Source organism: Engystomops pustulosus, chromosome 3 (genome assembly GCF_040894005.1).
Source record: "Engystomops pustulosus chromosome 3, aEngPut4.maternal, whole genome shotgun sequence".
In the NCBI taxonomy this organism is placed as follows: Eukaryota; Metazoa; Chordata; class Amphibia; order Anura; family Leptodactylidae; genus Engystomops; species Engystomops pustulosus.
In genome coordinates, this window is record NC_092413.1 from 32,196,072 (window position 1) to 32,209,993 (window position 13,922).

The following is a 13,922-nucleotide window of genomic DNA, read 5'->3' on the forward strand; positions in this document are numbered from 1 at the left end:
GAGGCTGTTTCAGGACTTGTATGTCAGTTTTCTGATGTATAAATCATTGTACTTCAATTCTGTAAAGTTAAATTGTTTCAACTCTGTCCACGTTTTTCCAAAGGTCGTTTCCCTTAAAAAAAGGTACAGTATAGTAGTAAGCATTAAGCATGTTATGAATTGTTTGTACACTTTTATTGCTAATTATATGGAAACTATTACGGGGCTACAAAAATGAGAACAGATTAGTAACACAGAGAGCAATGATTGGGAGGCACTGCACCACCTTCCCACCTCCTCTACCAACTCCCCCTGATTCGAGAAACTTTTCAGGTCTTGTTGTCTGTACTGAGCTACAACGTACTTGGCAAAAAATTAAAATCTTTGGGTTTTGGTGTATGCTGGAATTTCTCAGGATGACAGCGCCAGGGGTGTAGCGGGTTCATACTGGATGTTCCTCGGTTTTCTTGCCAGGTGTACACTGTTACTGGGGATAGGGAATTTGAGTTTTAGCATTTTGTTTTCCTTTGCGGTTTTCTTAGACTTTCAGAGAATGCTGACGCTTTTTAAAACAATGTCCGGTATTATATGTTTAATGAATGTAAACTAAATCCATTAAAATAATATGTCATGGCCCTCAAAGGCAAGAAAAGCTGTTAGTCCGGCATTTTTAACAACACAGAGACTAAAGCACCTTAGTGCATGATCAATTATTGGCCCCTGACATATGCCAGAAAGGATCCCACAATCCCTTACCAATAAATATATTCCAACCAGCTCCTAACAGGAGATAAATTGCATCATTTGTGACTTTTTTGCGCCTAAAAGTAGCTCCTTACAAAGTTTGCCGTTGTTTTTCTGCAGTGTTCCCTGAGTTATCACCTGAATCTAAAGGTGAAAGTTGCGACTTTTTTAAAAAGTCCCAAATCTACGGCTGCCCCTGACCAGGCATGGAAAATAGCTTGGAACTGATTGCGACTTTTGGAGACTTTTTGCGACTTTTGTTTCACAGAGTAGCATTTTCACTAACGACCAAACGCCAAATGTATCAATAAGGAGAAACCACTAAGATACCTCTGACCAGCAGGAAAGCCAAAAAAAGTCCCAAAAACAGATGGACAAAGCCAGACTTATGATACATGTCCCCCATTCTTTTTGGTCAATTATTTTAGATTAGGATACATAGATGGATGCCCTCCGCACATTCTCGATCACCTGCCCGCACCTCCTGTACCTAGTATGGTCTAATAGTGCCAAATGACCGGATCCTTTTAGCTCTGGCCTAAAAGAGGAGAGTATTTATGCAACATTCCCACAGGTGCCTAAAACTGTATGGTGGCAGATGTGAACCATGTGAGAGGCTAGCTTAGTTGTGACCTAGCTGTGGATGTCACAGTAGCACAGTACAGATTTAGGCCTCTTCCATACCCCTCAGCAGGGTGAAGCAAAAAAAGGGTGGCCACATCTGCAGGCCTGGAAAAATTTTTTGGGAGCTGTATAAGCTCTGTTCTGTGTCTCTGAAGTTCTTCTGCCAGAAATACCTAGAACCCCCAGGGATGAGTCCATGGGGCTGATTTACTAAGGGTCCGCGGACCGCATTTTCGTCAGGTTTCCCAGCGGTTTCCGTGTTGTGCCGCATTTAACAGGAGTTTTTGGCACACGCAAACGGAGTTTTGCGCAAACTTTCATGCAACGCAAATCAGGGGGAATGGCCGTCAACCCGATGGATTCGAACTACGCGTGGGATTTAAAATTCAAATTGAGTCGAAAGACACGCACTTACAAGCACCGGGAAAAAGAAGGTGAACTCAAGCGGACCTCAGCGGGGAAGCGACACATGCAAGGTCTCGGACACCGGCATGCGACAGAAATCGGGTGTGTGGCCATCGGAAAACCAGACGGATTTGGATTAACCGCGGAATTTAAAAAAGAATTTGTGTCACTTGACACGCACTTACATGCACCGAGGAGAAGAAGGTGAATTCCGGCGGACCTCGGCGCAGCAGCGTCACCTGGTGGACATCGGACGCATGGACCTTAGTGAATCCCGGCAGACCTGAATCCTCGTCCTAGAACGCCTCACTGGATCGCGTCTGGACTGGGTAAGTAAACGAGCCCCATTGTGTTGTTCTATAGAAATGTTGAACTTTAAACTTTTTGGTTTCTAAGTTCAAACATTGGATCATTTAATGTGAATATCCTCCTGTTCACACTGTGCAGATTATAAAGTATTCTTTTCCCAAATACCCTGAAAATAGAGTTCAGAACGTTAACTCTTATGCTCCCCTCCCGCTGCCAGCTTCAAGAAGCTAAAGGCTTCTTATTTAGCTCCATGTCTCCTGTGTATAGTGATTACAGAGCTGAGCATTACAAAAACTGATCTGTCTCCTAAGATAAGATTTATTACAAAAGAGCCATCACAGAATTGTGTATCTGAAGGCGTCACAGTGCTTAAAAAGAGAGAATATTTTTCAGTTTAGAAGTTTTTTCATAATACTATGAGATGGGACACAATTCAGTTGACAGTCCTTAAAGGGACATTCCAGACTTTTTTCTATCCTCTCAATATTGTTATTGTTTTTTATCACAAATTCCTGTCGACTCAAGGTAGTCACCATCTCATCTCAGGTATTGGTCTTCCTGTATGATGAAGCTACATGGTATGAAATGATATGAAAGTCTCTTGATGTTCTATTGCTGCAGTGCTGAGGCATCATGCAATTGATAGCAGAGCACAGAACGAGTTTAGAAGTTTTTTTTCTTTGATAATACAATGAGATGGTTGACAATTAAAAGGAACCTGTCACCACAATTTTCACAGATACAGCTAGTGGCAGGTTCCCATAGAGCCCTAGTAACTAACTGACAACCTTCTTTTAGCTAAAAAAAGTTTCTCTCAGATCCCCATATGATCAACTTTATCATTTTACCTGGTATCCAGGGATATCTATAATGAGTTGAGGGGGGCGTGGTCTCCTCAGACTGACATAATCATACGTCCTTTAGCCTCTTAACCATAGCAAACTGTATACCATGCATATATCTGATCAATGAAATCACAACATGTCTGTATAAACATGGAGAGGAGTAGAAGTCAATGCAGGCTGCTGTGATTTCATTAATCAGATATGTGCATGGGGTACAGTTTCCTAATGGTAAGAGGCTAAAGGACCTAAGATGATGTTACCCTGGTCACATGACATTTTTTTGAATGCTGAGAAAGGGATGATCTGTTGGATTCAGACTCAGGAGGCTAAAGGGCCTGTAATGATGTCAGCCCAAGGAGGCCACGCCCCCTCCCCTCGACTTGCTATGTTGTCACAAAGACCAAAAAAATTTGGCTGGGGTTACAATTATAAAATATACAGTTCTGACTTACATACAAATTCAACTTAAGAACAAACCTAAAGAACCTATCTTGTATGTGACCCAGGGACCGCCTGTAAAGTATTGAAAGTATTCAATTGCTAGATAAAACCACTTCAATCTATGACGGTCTAAGTAATGCACAGGGTATAGTTGAAGAGCACTTAAACAAGGTGCCCTTTAAATTTACCACCCTAAGCTCACTTTGGAGTTCAAGGATTTGAACTGAAGTGAAATAAATGGGAGCTGCTACCATTTTTCAGTGCCAGAACAGCTAATACAGGTGATGGATGGTACAGGTGGTGGAGGTGCAGAAGCAGGTTTTTTTCCCTTTCCTGCTCATGAATTGATTAGGGAGCCCAATAATAGCAGATTTAACCCTGGGCGTACCACATTAAAGGAAATCTAAAATTTGTTTTTAAGCATTGTGAGCCAAACATACCTTGAGAATGCTATAGCGACACTGACACAGAAACATATCTTGTCTAATCCCCGAGCTGATTGGTTTTGCTCAAAAAACAATTATAAAATTTAGGACCTTGGGAAGCTGGGTTGCATGCAGGCTGCCTACATAAATACTGTCCAGACAGGACTAATCAACCTGAGCTGGATGACACAGCAGCTGGGGGATGGTGCAGAGGTTGATTACTTGTGCCTGCTAGGGACAACACAGTGATGACTATTTTTGGCTTATGCTGGGCAGGACAAGGCTGAGGCAGTGCATAATTAAGGTAATTAGGGTAAGAGGAGAAGTGCTGGGGAAGCTACAGGAGCCTCATTATCACAACTTTATAATTATTGGCTCTGATGGAGCCCTTCTGGCTCAATACCAGAATTTTAAAAGTTGATTTTTAGAAGGAAGAAGGCCATGGATAATAAATATAAGAAGTTTACCACAGTCCCGGTGCCTGGATCTATGAGTAAGTGTCCCTGGTTTATCATGATGGATTTTGATTGTAGATTTCCTTCAAAATTGTAAAGGTTATAAATAATGATTTAACGTAAACAACTGACAAAAAATGAATGCAGGCCTAGTGAATAGTAATTGTAATGTACGTACAGTACAGTCCCTGAAATGATGGTTAGGTCCCCATTCAGTCTATATGATTTTATATATATTCTCTATATACTCTGTGCTGCTATTTCATGGGTGACCTGTGTCTATAGCTGGAGTGGATTTTTTTTTTTTTAGGTTAGCAGGCAAAAACCTGAATCAGTATAAAATGTGCTCTCAAAGCCTTTTCCTCTGAATTGTGTGATAAGCTTTTTCCTGACTCTGGAAAGGTTGAGTTAGTGTCACAAGGGAACGTGCGCTGCGATGCCCCCAGCCTGTGCCAGCTGCTGCACTCTGGTAAATCCATTTATAAAATGTACATGTACCCTGCATGGATCTGATGGCCTCATATTAGACCACATTCATCGAAGATATCAATTCCTTACTGTCTTTGTGTGGGAAATAAGGGTTTAATGCTTTCATTGACTATCACCTATATATAGTATAGTTAGGGCAGGATTAAGACTGCCATGGCCCCTGGGCTGTATGAATATTATAGCTTTTACAAGTCTGGAATCACTTCCTACATCTGGTACTAGAATCAGCTTCTTGGGGAATGGAGGATGTGTCCCTTCTACTGCTTTCAATCTGAGGTTTCAGGACCTTTGGTCCCTCAAAGGTCCTTGGAATTGCTCTTGTGTACATGTGTATTGAGAGCAGGAACAGGTGTATGAGGATTTCATAGGAGAATGCTGTTCTCAGTATAAAATTTGGCACTGTTGGCACCCTGCCAAATAGCTGTTTGAAGGGCCATGAAGCCACTTTATGGCTCACTGTGCTTCCATGCGTTTTGAACGCCATACACTTAGGTTGCAGTTTATTAAAATGAAGGCCCTTGTTACAAAATATGAAATGTATAACACCTTCATAGGATGGGGGATAAGCAGTAGATGGTTATACTATGGGTGTGTTGGGTGAAGGGTTAAAGTTTCTAGGGGTTTGTGGTCACTCAATTACCCATCAAGTTTGATAATGAAGAGAGAGGGCTCCTCTGGCCTGAAGACATCGGTGTAGCTTCTTGATACACATGGAATACAAAGGAGACCTTCTAGGCCCCATGAAGGTCAATGAAAGTCCTCAACAGCAGAATTGAAAGCCCAACAAATTTGGTTCTTCTGTTACTATATGTAGGCAGTTCGCGTCCAACATTGAAAAAGATTTGGGGGAGGGCCATAAGTTTCATACATCCCAGGTTGTTTCATCTTCCCTTGGGCATAAGGGTCAAATAGCAAGAGGTCTGGTTTCCAGGACCCGAGCCATGAAGGAAACTGAAAGTCTATATGGACTCTCAATGTGACCTTCATAATGTAGTAGATAAGGTAAATATACAGAAGGCAACAAGCTCAATGGTTACAAGTGTCATGGCAGAGAAGTGTATCCTTAGGCCGAATTTACACAAACTGGGCCGTAGCCAGGCGGCATATGTCTGGCACGATGGAGAGGAGGAGGGGTGACCAGGGGATACGGCCAAGCACATGGGGAATGATAGAACATGTCCTATCTTTTCCCCGTGTACAGAGCGATATGGTGTCGTCCGTGTAAAGCACCATGTCACTCTGTGCGGCCTTTGCCGTCCATGGTGGATGTATGCATGGCCGCAAGCTTTCGGCCATAAATACGTTCCCATTACGGTCGTGTAAATGCGGCCTTACCTTCCACATATAGCTTCTGGATGCTTATGCGCAAGGAGACATATTTTCAATGGGGTCTCACTTCTTTTAGATACATCTGCGCTTACACGAAAAAATGTTATAGTAAAATATTGCTTTATTCTTTTTAGCCTTCTATTTTATTTTCAGTTCTATTGTGAAAACTTAGATTTTTCTGCAAGGGAGTTAGAACTAAGAAAGGAAATCGATGTAAATATACAATTAAGCATCTAAAAGATAGCATAAAAGAGAAGCATTAAAAAGAAATAAAAATATGTAAAAGTTGTCTTTTTTATGGAAAAAAAGATAAACTAATGTTCATGAATATTGATGAAATCTATAGAGCTAAAAACAAAGAACTTATTGGTGCATACATTACATGTAAATGGTGCAATGAAAGGTTATCGCATATAAAAGCTTCTTTCTGAAAAGTTAAATCTTTCGTTATTCATCATTTCAAGAAACTTTTTACCAGCTGTAGACGTTTATAAGATAAAAGTGCAAAGGTCTGCTTGTAACTGGAATAAACATTTATGTCTCTAAGAAGAAATCATTATTTTCTTGGCCTGCAGAGCTGAAATACTAAAATGTACTTAAAGGGGTTGTCGTGGCTCCAATTTCTTTTAAAAGAAAAATCTACCATCAAAATCCATCATGATAGGGACACTTACTCATAGATTCAGGCACCATAACTGTGGTAATCTTCTTATATTTGTTATCCATGTCCTCCTTCCTTCTAAAATCAATGTAAATTTATGCTAATGAGACAGGGGGGCTACTGTATGTAAACATCAGCTTGCAGAGATTTGCTTGGAGCACAGGGTCAGCTCATGTTTGCAGGAATGGCAGGAAAGGAGGGAGCAGGAATTAGAGTTGTAAGAGCAGATAATGATGTTGACTCTGTATACGTTCATCGACTAGCCAAGTGAGTAGAATCAATAATGTTAATTATATAAACAGATTGGGAATTAGTATTAAAAAGGTGATGGGAACCTGTCATTAGGTGAAAATGTGAAATCCTGATGACAAGTTCCCATATATATAATATATTGAGCATGGACCAGTACTGCACTATATGAAAACAGCAATACTATGTGCAATATTTTACTCTATTGGAAGTAATATCAGAAAATCTGATAAAAAGCTATGTAACACATACATTACCATACTGTTAGTGCAGAAATGTTAGTCAAATGTCCCTAAACGTCCTTCTATATGTATATAATACTTGTTATGCACATACTGTAGCATATCATCATGCCGGTTTATATTGTGAAATGCTCCTGGAAATTGTAATAATATCAATTAAATTATAGATTGGATATAATTATAAAAATTCTAATCATCCCCTGTTACCAGCTAATGTAACATGATCTTACACGCTTATAGATTGCTGCGGTCATTAAAAGAATTGGACTGCTACATAACCGAAGGGTATTCTATGAATTACACTAAATAAATCACCAGGAATATCATATCCCATATACATTATCCCCATATTCCTTAACGTCGTCTATAGTATGTGTAAAATATAATGGAAGTTACTGTAGATGACCAAAACAAAGTATCAGAATTCCTAAATTGAATATTAAGTAGGGATCTGTGTATCCCTACCTTTGTGTATGTTGTTAGTAGCGGCAGGACTTTGATAAAAATGTTCTGTATTTAAGGATTGTAGCCTCTTTTAGTGTCATGTGCTGCTCCATTGCCCCTACTGCTCTGAGGTAAATAGGAAGCTTCTAGTTTAATAGTACAGCAGTGACTCAAAGCAAAGGGGAGGGTCTACATTTCACTTCAGTGCACAGAGCACAGAAGTGTGAGGACTCAACCCTTGTATCTGTATTTTAGCATGGTTAAACTCCCTCCATATTATTATCCACAAATTAAAAAAAAAGAATCAAACAGCAAAACAAAGCATGATAAATCAGTGTTACCAATGAACGTTTGGCTGAAGTCCGTGTTCATGTCCACGGACCCGAACCGCCAATATTCAGAATACAGCCAAATATTGTGGTTCGGGTTTGCTCATCACTAGACATGACCCCGGGACAGATAATCTCCTTGTCATCAGAATGTTTTTCCTGTTTGCAGCATAGTAGCCTCCTGCACTACTTACAGAGTTGTCATGGCTGCTTATAGAACAATTGATTCATAGGAAACGGGATGCATTTCTTAAAAGTAAAACTAGCATGTTATGGGTCCTAGATAAAATCCAGAAATCTACTCTTCCTGCCATATTTTGGAGCCTAGTTGCATTTTTTCCTTATTTTGGGCCAACCATTATATTAGCATTACAACCTTGAATTGCTGGGGACATCGTCTACAAAGAGTTTGTATGTTATCTCTGCTTTTGTATGGGTTTCCTCCGGTTTCCTCCCACACTCCAAAAACATACTGGTAGGATGATTAGATTGTGAGCCCCATTGGGGACAGTGACCGATTTTGCAAACTCTGCGCAGCGCTGCGTAATATGTGTGCGCTATATAAATAAAGGAATTATTATTACTATCATCTTTATATTTTTGTACTTTTGTGGATGACTAGAGTAAAAAAAAGTTGGTTTCAGAAAAACTCCATTGACAGCTCCTACTAGTGATGGCAAAAACAGTCTTGCCATATACCTATAGTTTGTGCAATCCCTGAGATGGAAAAGTCTACAAAAAAAGAAAATATTTACTTCTATGTTAATTGTTAAAGTTTTATGGCTGCAAAATCAGCTTTTTATTCTCCTTGACAATCTGCGTTATTCCTCCTATTTAATTTTATTAATATTTGGCTTTCTGTACCTCCAGTGATCCCAGTAGAGAACAAGAAGCTTAGAATTTTATATGAAATAGCTTTTAAAACCTATCCACAGATCTACAGCTGTAATGTTTTATGGTTACAGTGATTTAAAGGAGTGGTTTTGCTGAAAAAACAATTATAAAATTATGATAATGAGACTATGTCGCTCCTGTGGCTGCCCCTGCGCTTCTTCTCCCCCTCGTTATACACTGCTTCAGCATAAGCCAAGAATAGGTCATCACTGTGTTGTTCCTGACAGGCAGAAGTAATCAATCACTGCACGATCTCCCAGCTGCTGTGTATGAGTCATACAGCTCTTGTCTGGACAGTTCAAACAGCTCCTGTGTATGTGGAAGTAATGGGGCAGATTTACTTACCCGGCCCATTCGCGATCCAACGGCGCATTCTCTGCGCTGGATTCGGGTCCGGCCGGGATTTATGATGGTAGTTCCTCCGCCGTCCACCAGGTGGCGCTGCTGCGCTGAAGTCCGCTGGAATGCCTCGAAATACACCGGCCTATCCTGGATGAAGGTGAGTGAAATTTTCGCGACACAATTTTTTTTTTAAATGCGGCGTTTTTTCCGAATCCGTCGGGTTTTCATTCAGCCACGCCCCCCGATTTCCATTGCGCGCATGCCCAGGAAGTTGCCCAGGAAATAAAGGCATTCCCCAGGTTACATACGAGATAGGTTCTTCTTAGGTTAGGTTTGTTCTTAAGTTGAATTTGTATGTTGGAACTGGTATATTTTATAATTGTAGCTTCAGCCAAATTTTTTTTTGCCTCAGTGACAATTGAATTTTCAAAATTTTTGCTGTAATGGGACCAAGGATTATCAATAAAGCTTCAGTACAGACACCTTACAGCTGATCATTCAGCCTGGGACTATAGTAAAGCATTCAGAAAGCTTCACCAGAGGTCACAGAGGGCAGAGAGGTCCGTCTTTAACTAGGGGTCGTCAGTAAGTTAGCTGTCCTTAAGTAGGGGACCGCCTGTAATTTATTTGCAATGGCTTCAGCTGAAAAATAAAAGACAAAATGGCATATAATATCACACAAATGTTACTTTTTGTATCTTTTCTCCTGCTTTTACATGTAAAAGAAAGGTGGTTCCACCCCAAAACTTAGACAACAATTTATATGAGGTGGACAGAATTATATTAGGTTGAAAAATGTATTTTCAACTTCAATCAATTAATACATTGCTGGATCAATGTCTTATCTCCTAAAATCAGCTCTAACTTGTAATATAATATTTTTAAGGGGCTTTTCTAGACTTTTCTAGACTTTTTAAGGACCAATTCCATGGATCAGATATAGATATGCATAATGTGAAAAACGCAGTGAGAAAAAAAGGGAATCAAACATTGAAATTTTGCCCAGAAATAGAATGGATTCATGGAATACTGTGCACAATTTGGGCCCCATTCTATAAAAAGGGCATTGCTGAACCAGAATATACGCAAAGGAATGAGACCAACATAAGCAGGGGAATGGATAGATTACAATACACTAGAAAAGTTGAAGAGAAGCTTTGATGTCTTCCATCTTTTTTGGATTTGATGATGATGAACGGATAAATTATGACTGTTGAAGATGGAAAGGAATTCCTCCCTGACATTGGGTGCATGCTGGTGAGCATCTGCCTTGTAGAAGTAAATAGAGCAACTCCTAGACACTATGGGGCACATTTACTTACCCGGCCACAGGAATTCCCGAGTGTCTGATAATGATGCACTTTGATACGATTCACAAAGATCTTGTGCCCGATATCCTGCATGTGTTGCTTCCCCGATCAGGTCCGCCGGAGTTCACCATCTTTTTCCCGGTGTATGTAAGTGCTTAGATTGCGACACAATTTTTAAGTTAAATTCCGCAGTCTGTCTGAATCCATCGGATCGCCCGGCCGCCCCCTGATTTGTATGGCATGAATGCTGCTGTGATTGCGTCACAATCCGATCACGTGCGACACAATCCCCTTTTAAATGCCTGTCCCGGCGGCGCGATCCCCTAAAGGCGGAAAACCCAACGGAAATGCGGCCACGGTACCCTTAGTAAATAAGCCCATACGTTCTCTAATCCTTTTACAAATGTTATGAAGTAGACCTTATTGGTGACACATTCTACATGTAGATTTCCTGCATTGAAGTTGGGCCCTCAAGACCACCACATCTGGAAGGCCCATCATACCACCACATCTGGAAGGCCCATCATAACACCACAGCTGGAAGGCCCATTATACCACCACATCTGGAAGGCCCATCATACCACCACATCTGGAAGGCCCATCATACCACCACATCTGGAAGGCCCATCATACCACCACATCTGGAAGGCCCATCATAACACCACAGCTGGAAGGCCCATCATACCACCACATCTGGAAGGCCCATCATAACACCACAGCTGGAAGGCCCATCATACCACCACATCTGGAAGGCCCATCATAACACCACAGCTGGAAGGCCCATCATACCACCACATCTGGAAGGCCCATCATACCACCACATCTGGAAGGCCCATCACACCACATTCCAACACTGTGTAAGAGTTTCATTTTGCCTTCTCATGGATCAATCCTATGGAATTATAGGTGGAATATGATGGACCCATTTATGTCATCTTTGTAACCATTATGTCATCCGTAACCATAATGGAGGCTGTGACCTGTTCGCACAATTTTTGACCAGATGCCTGGCCAGGCGGCCACCATGCATAATATGGGATGTGTCCTATATTTTGCTGGTTACTGCAGCTCCCTCTAAGCTTTCTATGGAGAGGGCACGGATTAAGAGCATTCACCCCTTTTCCTCCACCACCCGGACATGTGCTATGCCTGAGTTACACATCTCATGGATGCACTGGCGAAATTTGCACTAAGTCCACTGTCATGCGCACCTGTACAGTACAGTGTTGTTTTCTGCACGAAGTCCGTGGTCATGCGCGGAGCTCCTTCGGGCCGGCAGTCAGCTGATTCCCACAGTCAGCTGACTGGTGGGCATGACGGCATAATTAGCCACTATTGGAGAATAGAATGGTTAACACTCCCCTTGTTTCCTACTGGTAGCACTCATCATCTTCTTTTGCATACCTAATTGGTCACTCGTAATGCCCATCACCTATGGCCCTATTGGGATGCATTCCCTCTTTGTGAGTAATCCACGCCTATAGGCCGAATCTGGTCCTGCTGGGAGGGGCTTTATTGTTATATACCCTGCGTGACAGAGCCGCGATTAGCAATTAGCCCAAACCCCTGATGAAGCCAGTTGTACCGGCGAAACATGTCGGGGGGCTAATGTTTGGCAAATTTTAATCTGCAATGTGGCTTAGTCAGTAGCAGGCAGTGGCAACAATCATTCTTGCATCAACTGTGATAGGGACATATAGATCCATTCCAGACTTTCCAGCTTATGAATCGCTGACTATAGGGCTAGGATACCTATGCAGTAAATACTACAATATAGCCTTGCTGCCATAGCGGCCCCTGCTGGGGCAGTAGAGGCAACACTCCAGTCCACCTGGTCTAGGGCTTTAATACAGGGCTTGAGTTTACACAAAAGCTGCATTACCCTAGCTGGTAGCGCTGCGTAGTATAGTCCACGATATTTGGCCAATAGTGGACTTACAGCAGTTAATTTAGGTGGGCATAGACCCAGCATTGTGTTCCCTATCTCATACATTTCATCATTGACTACCTGCAACTGCCTGTGACCTAGTTAAAATTGTGTTCTTAACTCACCTCTTGTCCCGTGCACCCAGTGGTTCATGCCACATCAGTTTGAAATTTAGTGTAATTATTTTTAATATCTCGAATAAAAGTGATGTTTTATTTTATTTTCTCACCTGTCCGGATATGGGTCAATTTTGACTGCCCAGAGGCAGTTTTGTAAAAGAATGCCTGAGTTACGGCCCAGGTGAGCACACAACTGTGTACAAGGAGCCTAAGAGTTGGACATTATAATGGTGTTTTTCCAGGTGAAAATCCTCATTAATTATATAAATATGAAGTGTCTAAATACCCTAAATAGATAGAAACCTTCAAGCTTTCACATTGTTGACATATTGAAGCCCACAAATTATGACTGCGTCATTGCGAGTGGATAACTCTTGTAACATTGTGTCATAACGTCATATAAAGAATTGTGATTGAAATCACCAAAATATTTGGCATTGGAATATTTCTCCTTGATATCTGAAATGTCTTTAGAAATAAAGAATTAGAAGGAAGACAGAACAAAAAAAGATACGTGACAGAGAATTCAAGAAAAGGGCATTGTGTGACAGAAGAAAATTAAATTGTCATGTTACTCAAAGGGCAGGAAAAAAAAAACTACCATGACATTAACAAAAAGATCTAAAACTAAATGAAGAATAATTGAATCAGCAGAAATTTGTCTTCTAAAGGTCTGAGTCTAAGAATCACTTGAAAATCTTTTCTTTTTTGGAAATGTTGGTAAATTTAGGGGACAATATGATTCAGTTACATATTCAGCCCCCCCCCCCCGGCCAATCACAGCTATGACTAGTAGGTAGGGGCATCAGTTTGCTAGATTGGGTGCCATGGCCGGCAAAAAATGTCCGGGTCACATAGAGCGTAGTTCAGGTCTGCTCATCTCTAAGTATGACCTATAGGTGTCCAAACTGAATGTTCTGCCATGCCCTGGGAGATGACATTATCCATTTATGGTGGTCATGTACTTGAAGAAAAGCTCAATTCTGGCATATTGGGGCACATTTACTAAGGGCTTGAACGCCGCACTTTCGTTGGGTTTCACAATTATTTCCATTTTGTGCCGAATTGCCACCGGTTTTTGGCGCATGTGATCGGATTGTGGCACATCGGCGCCGGCTTGCATACGATAGAAATCGTATTCGGACAAACCACAGAATTTAAAAACGGAATTGTGTCACAAGATCAGCACTTACATGCACCAGGAAGAAGCAGGTGAACTCCGGTGGACCCCGGCGCAGAAGCGACGATCTTAGTGAATCGCGGCAAACCCAAACCCTCGTCGGACAACACACCGGGAGATCGCGACAGGACCGGGTAAGTAATTCTGCCCCATTGTCGTTGCTAAAATAGATTAGATCCA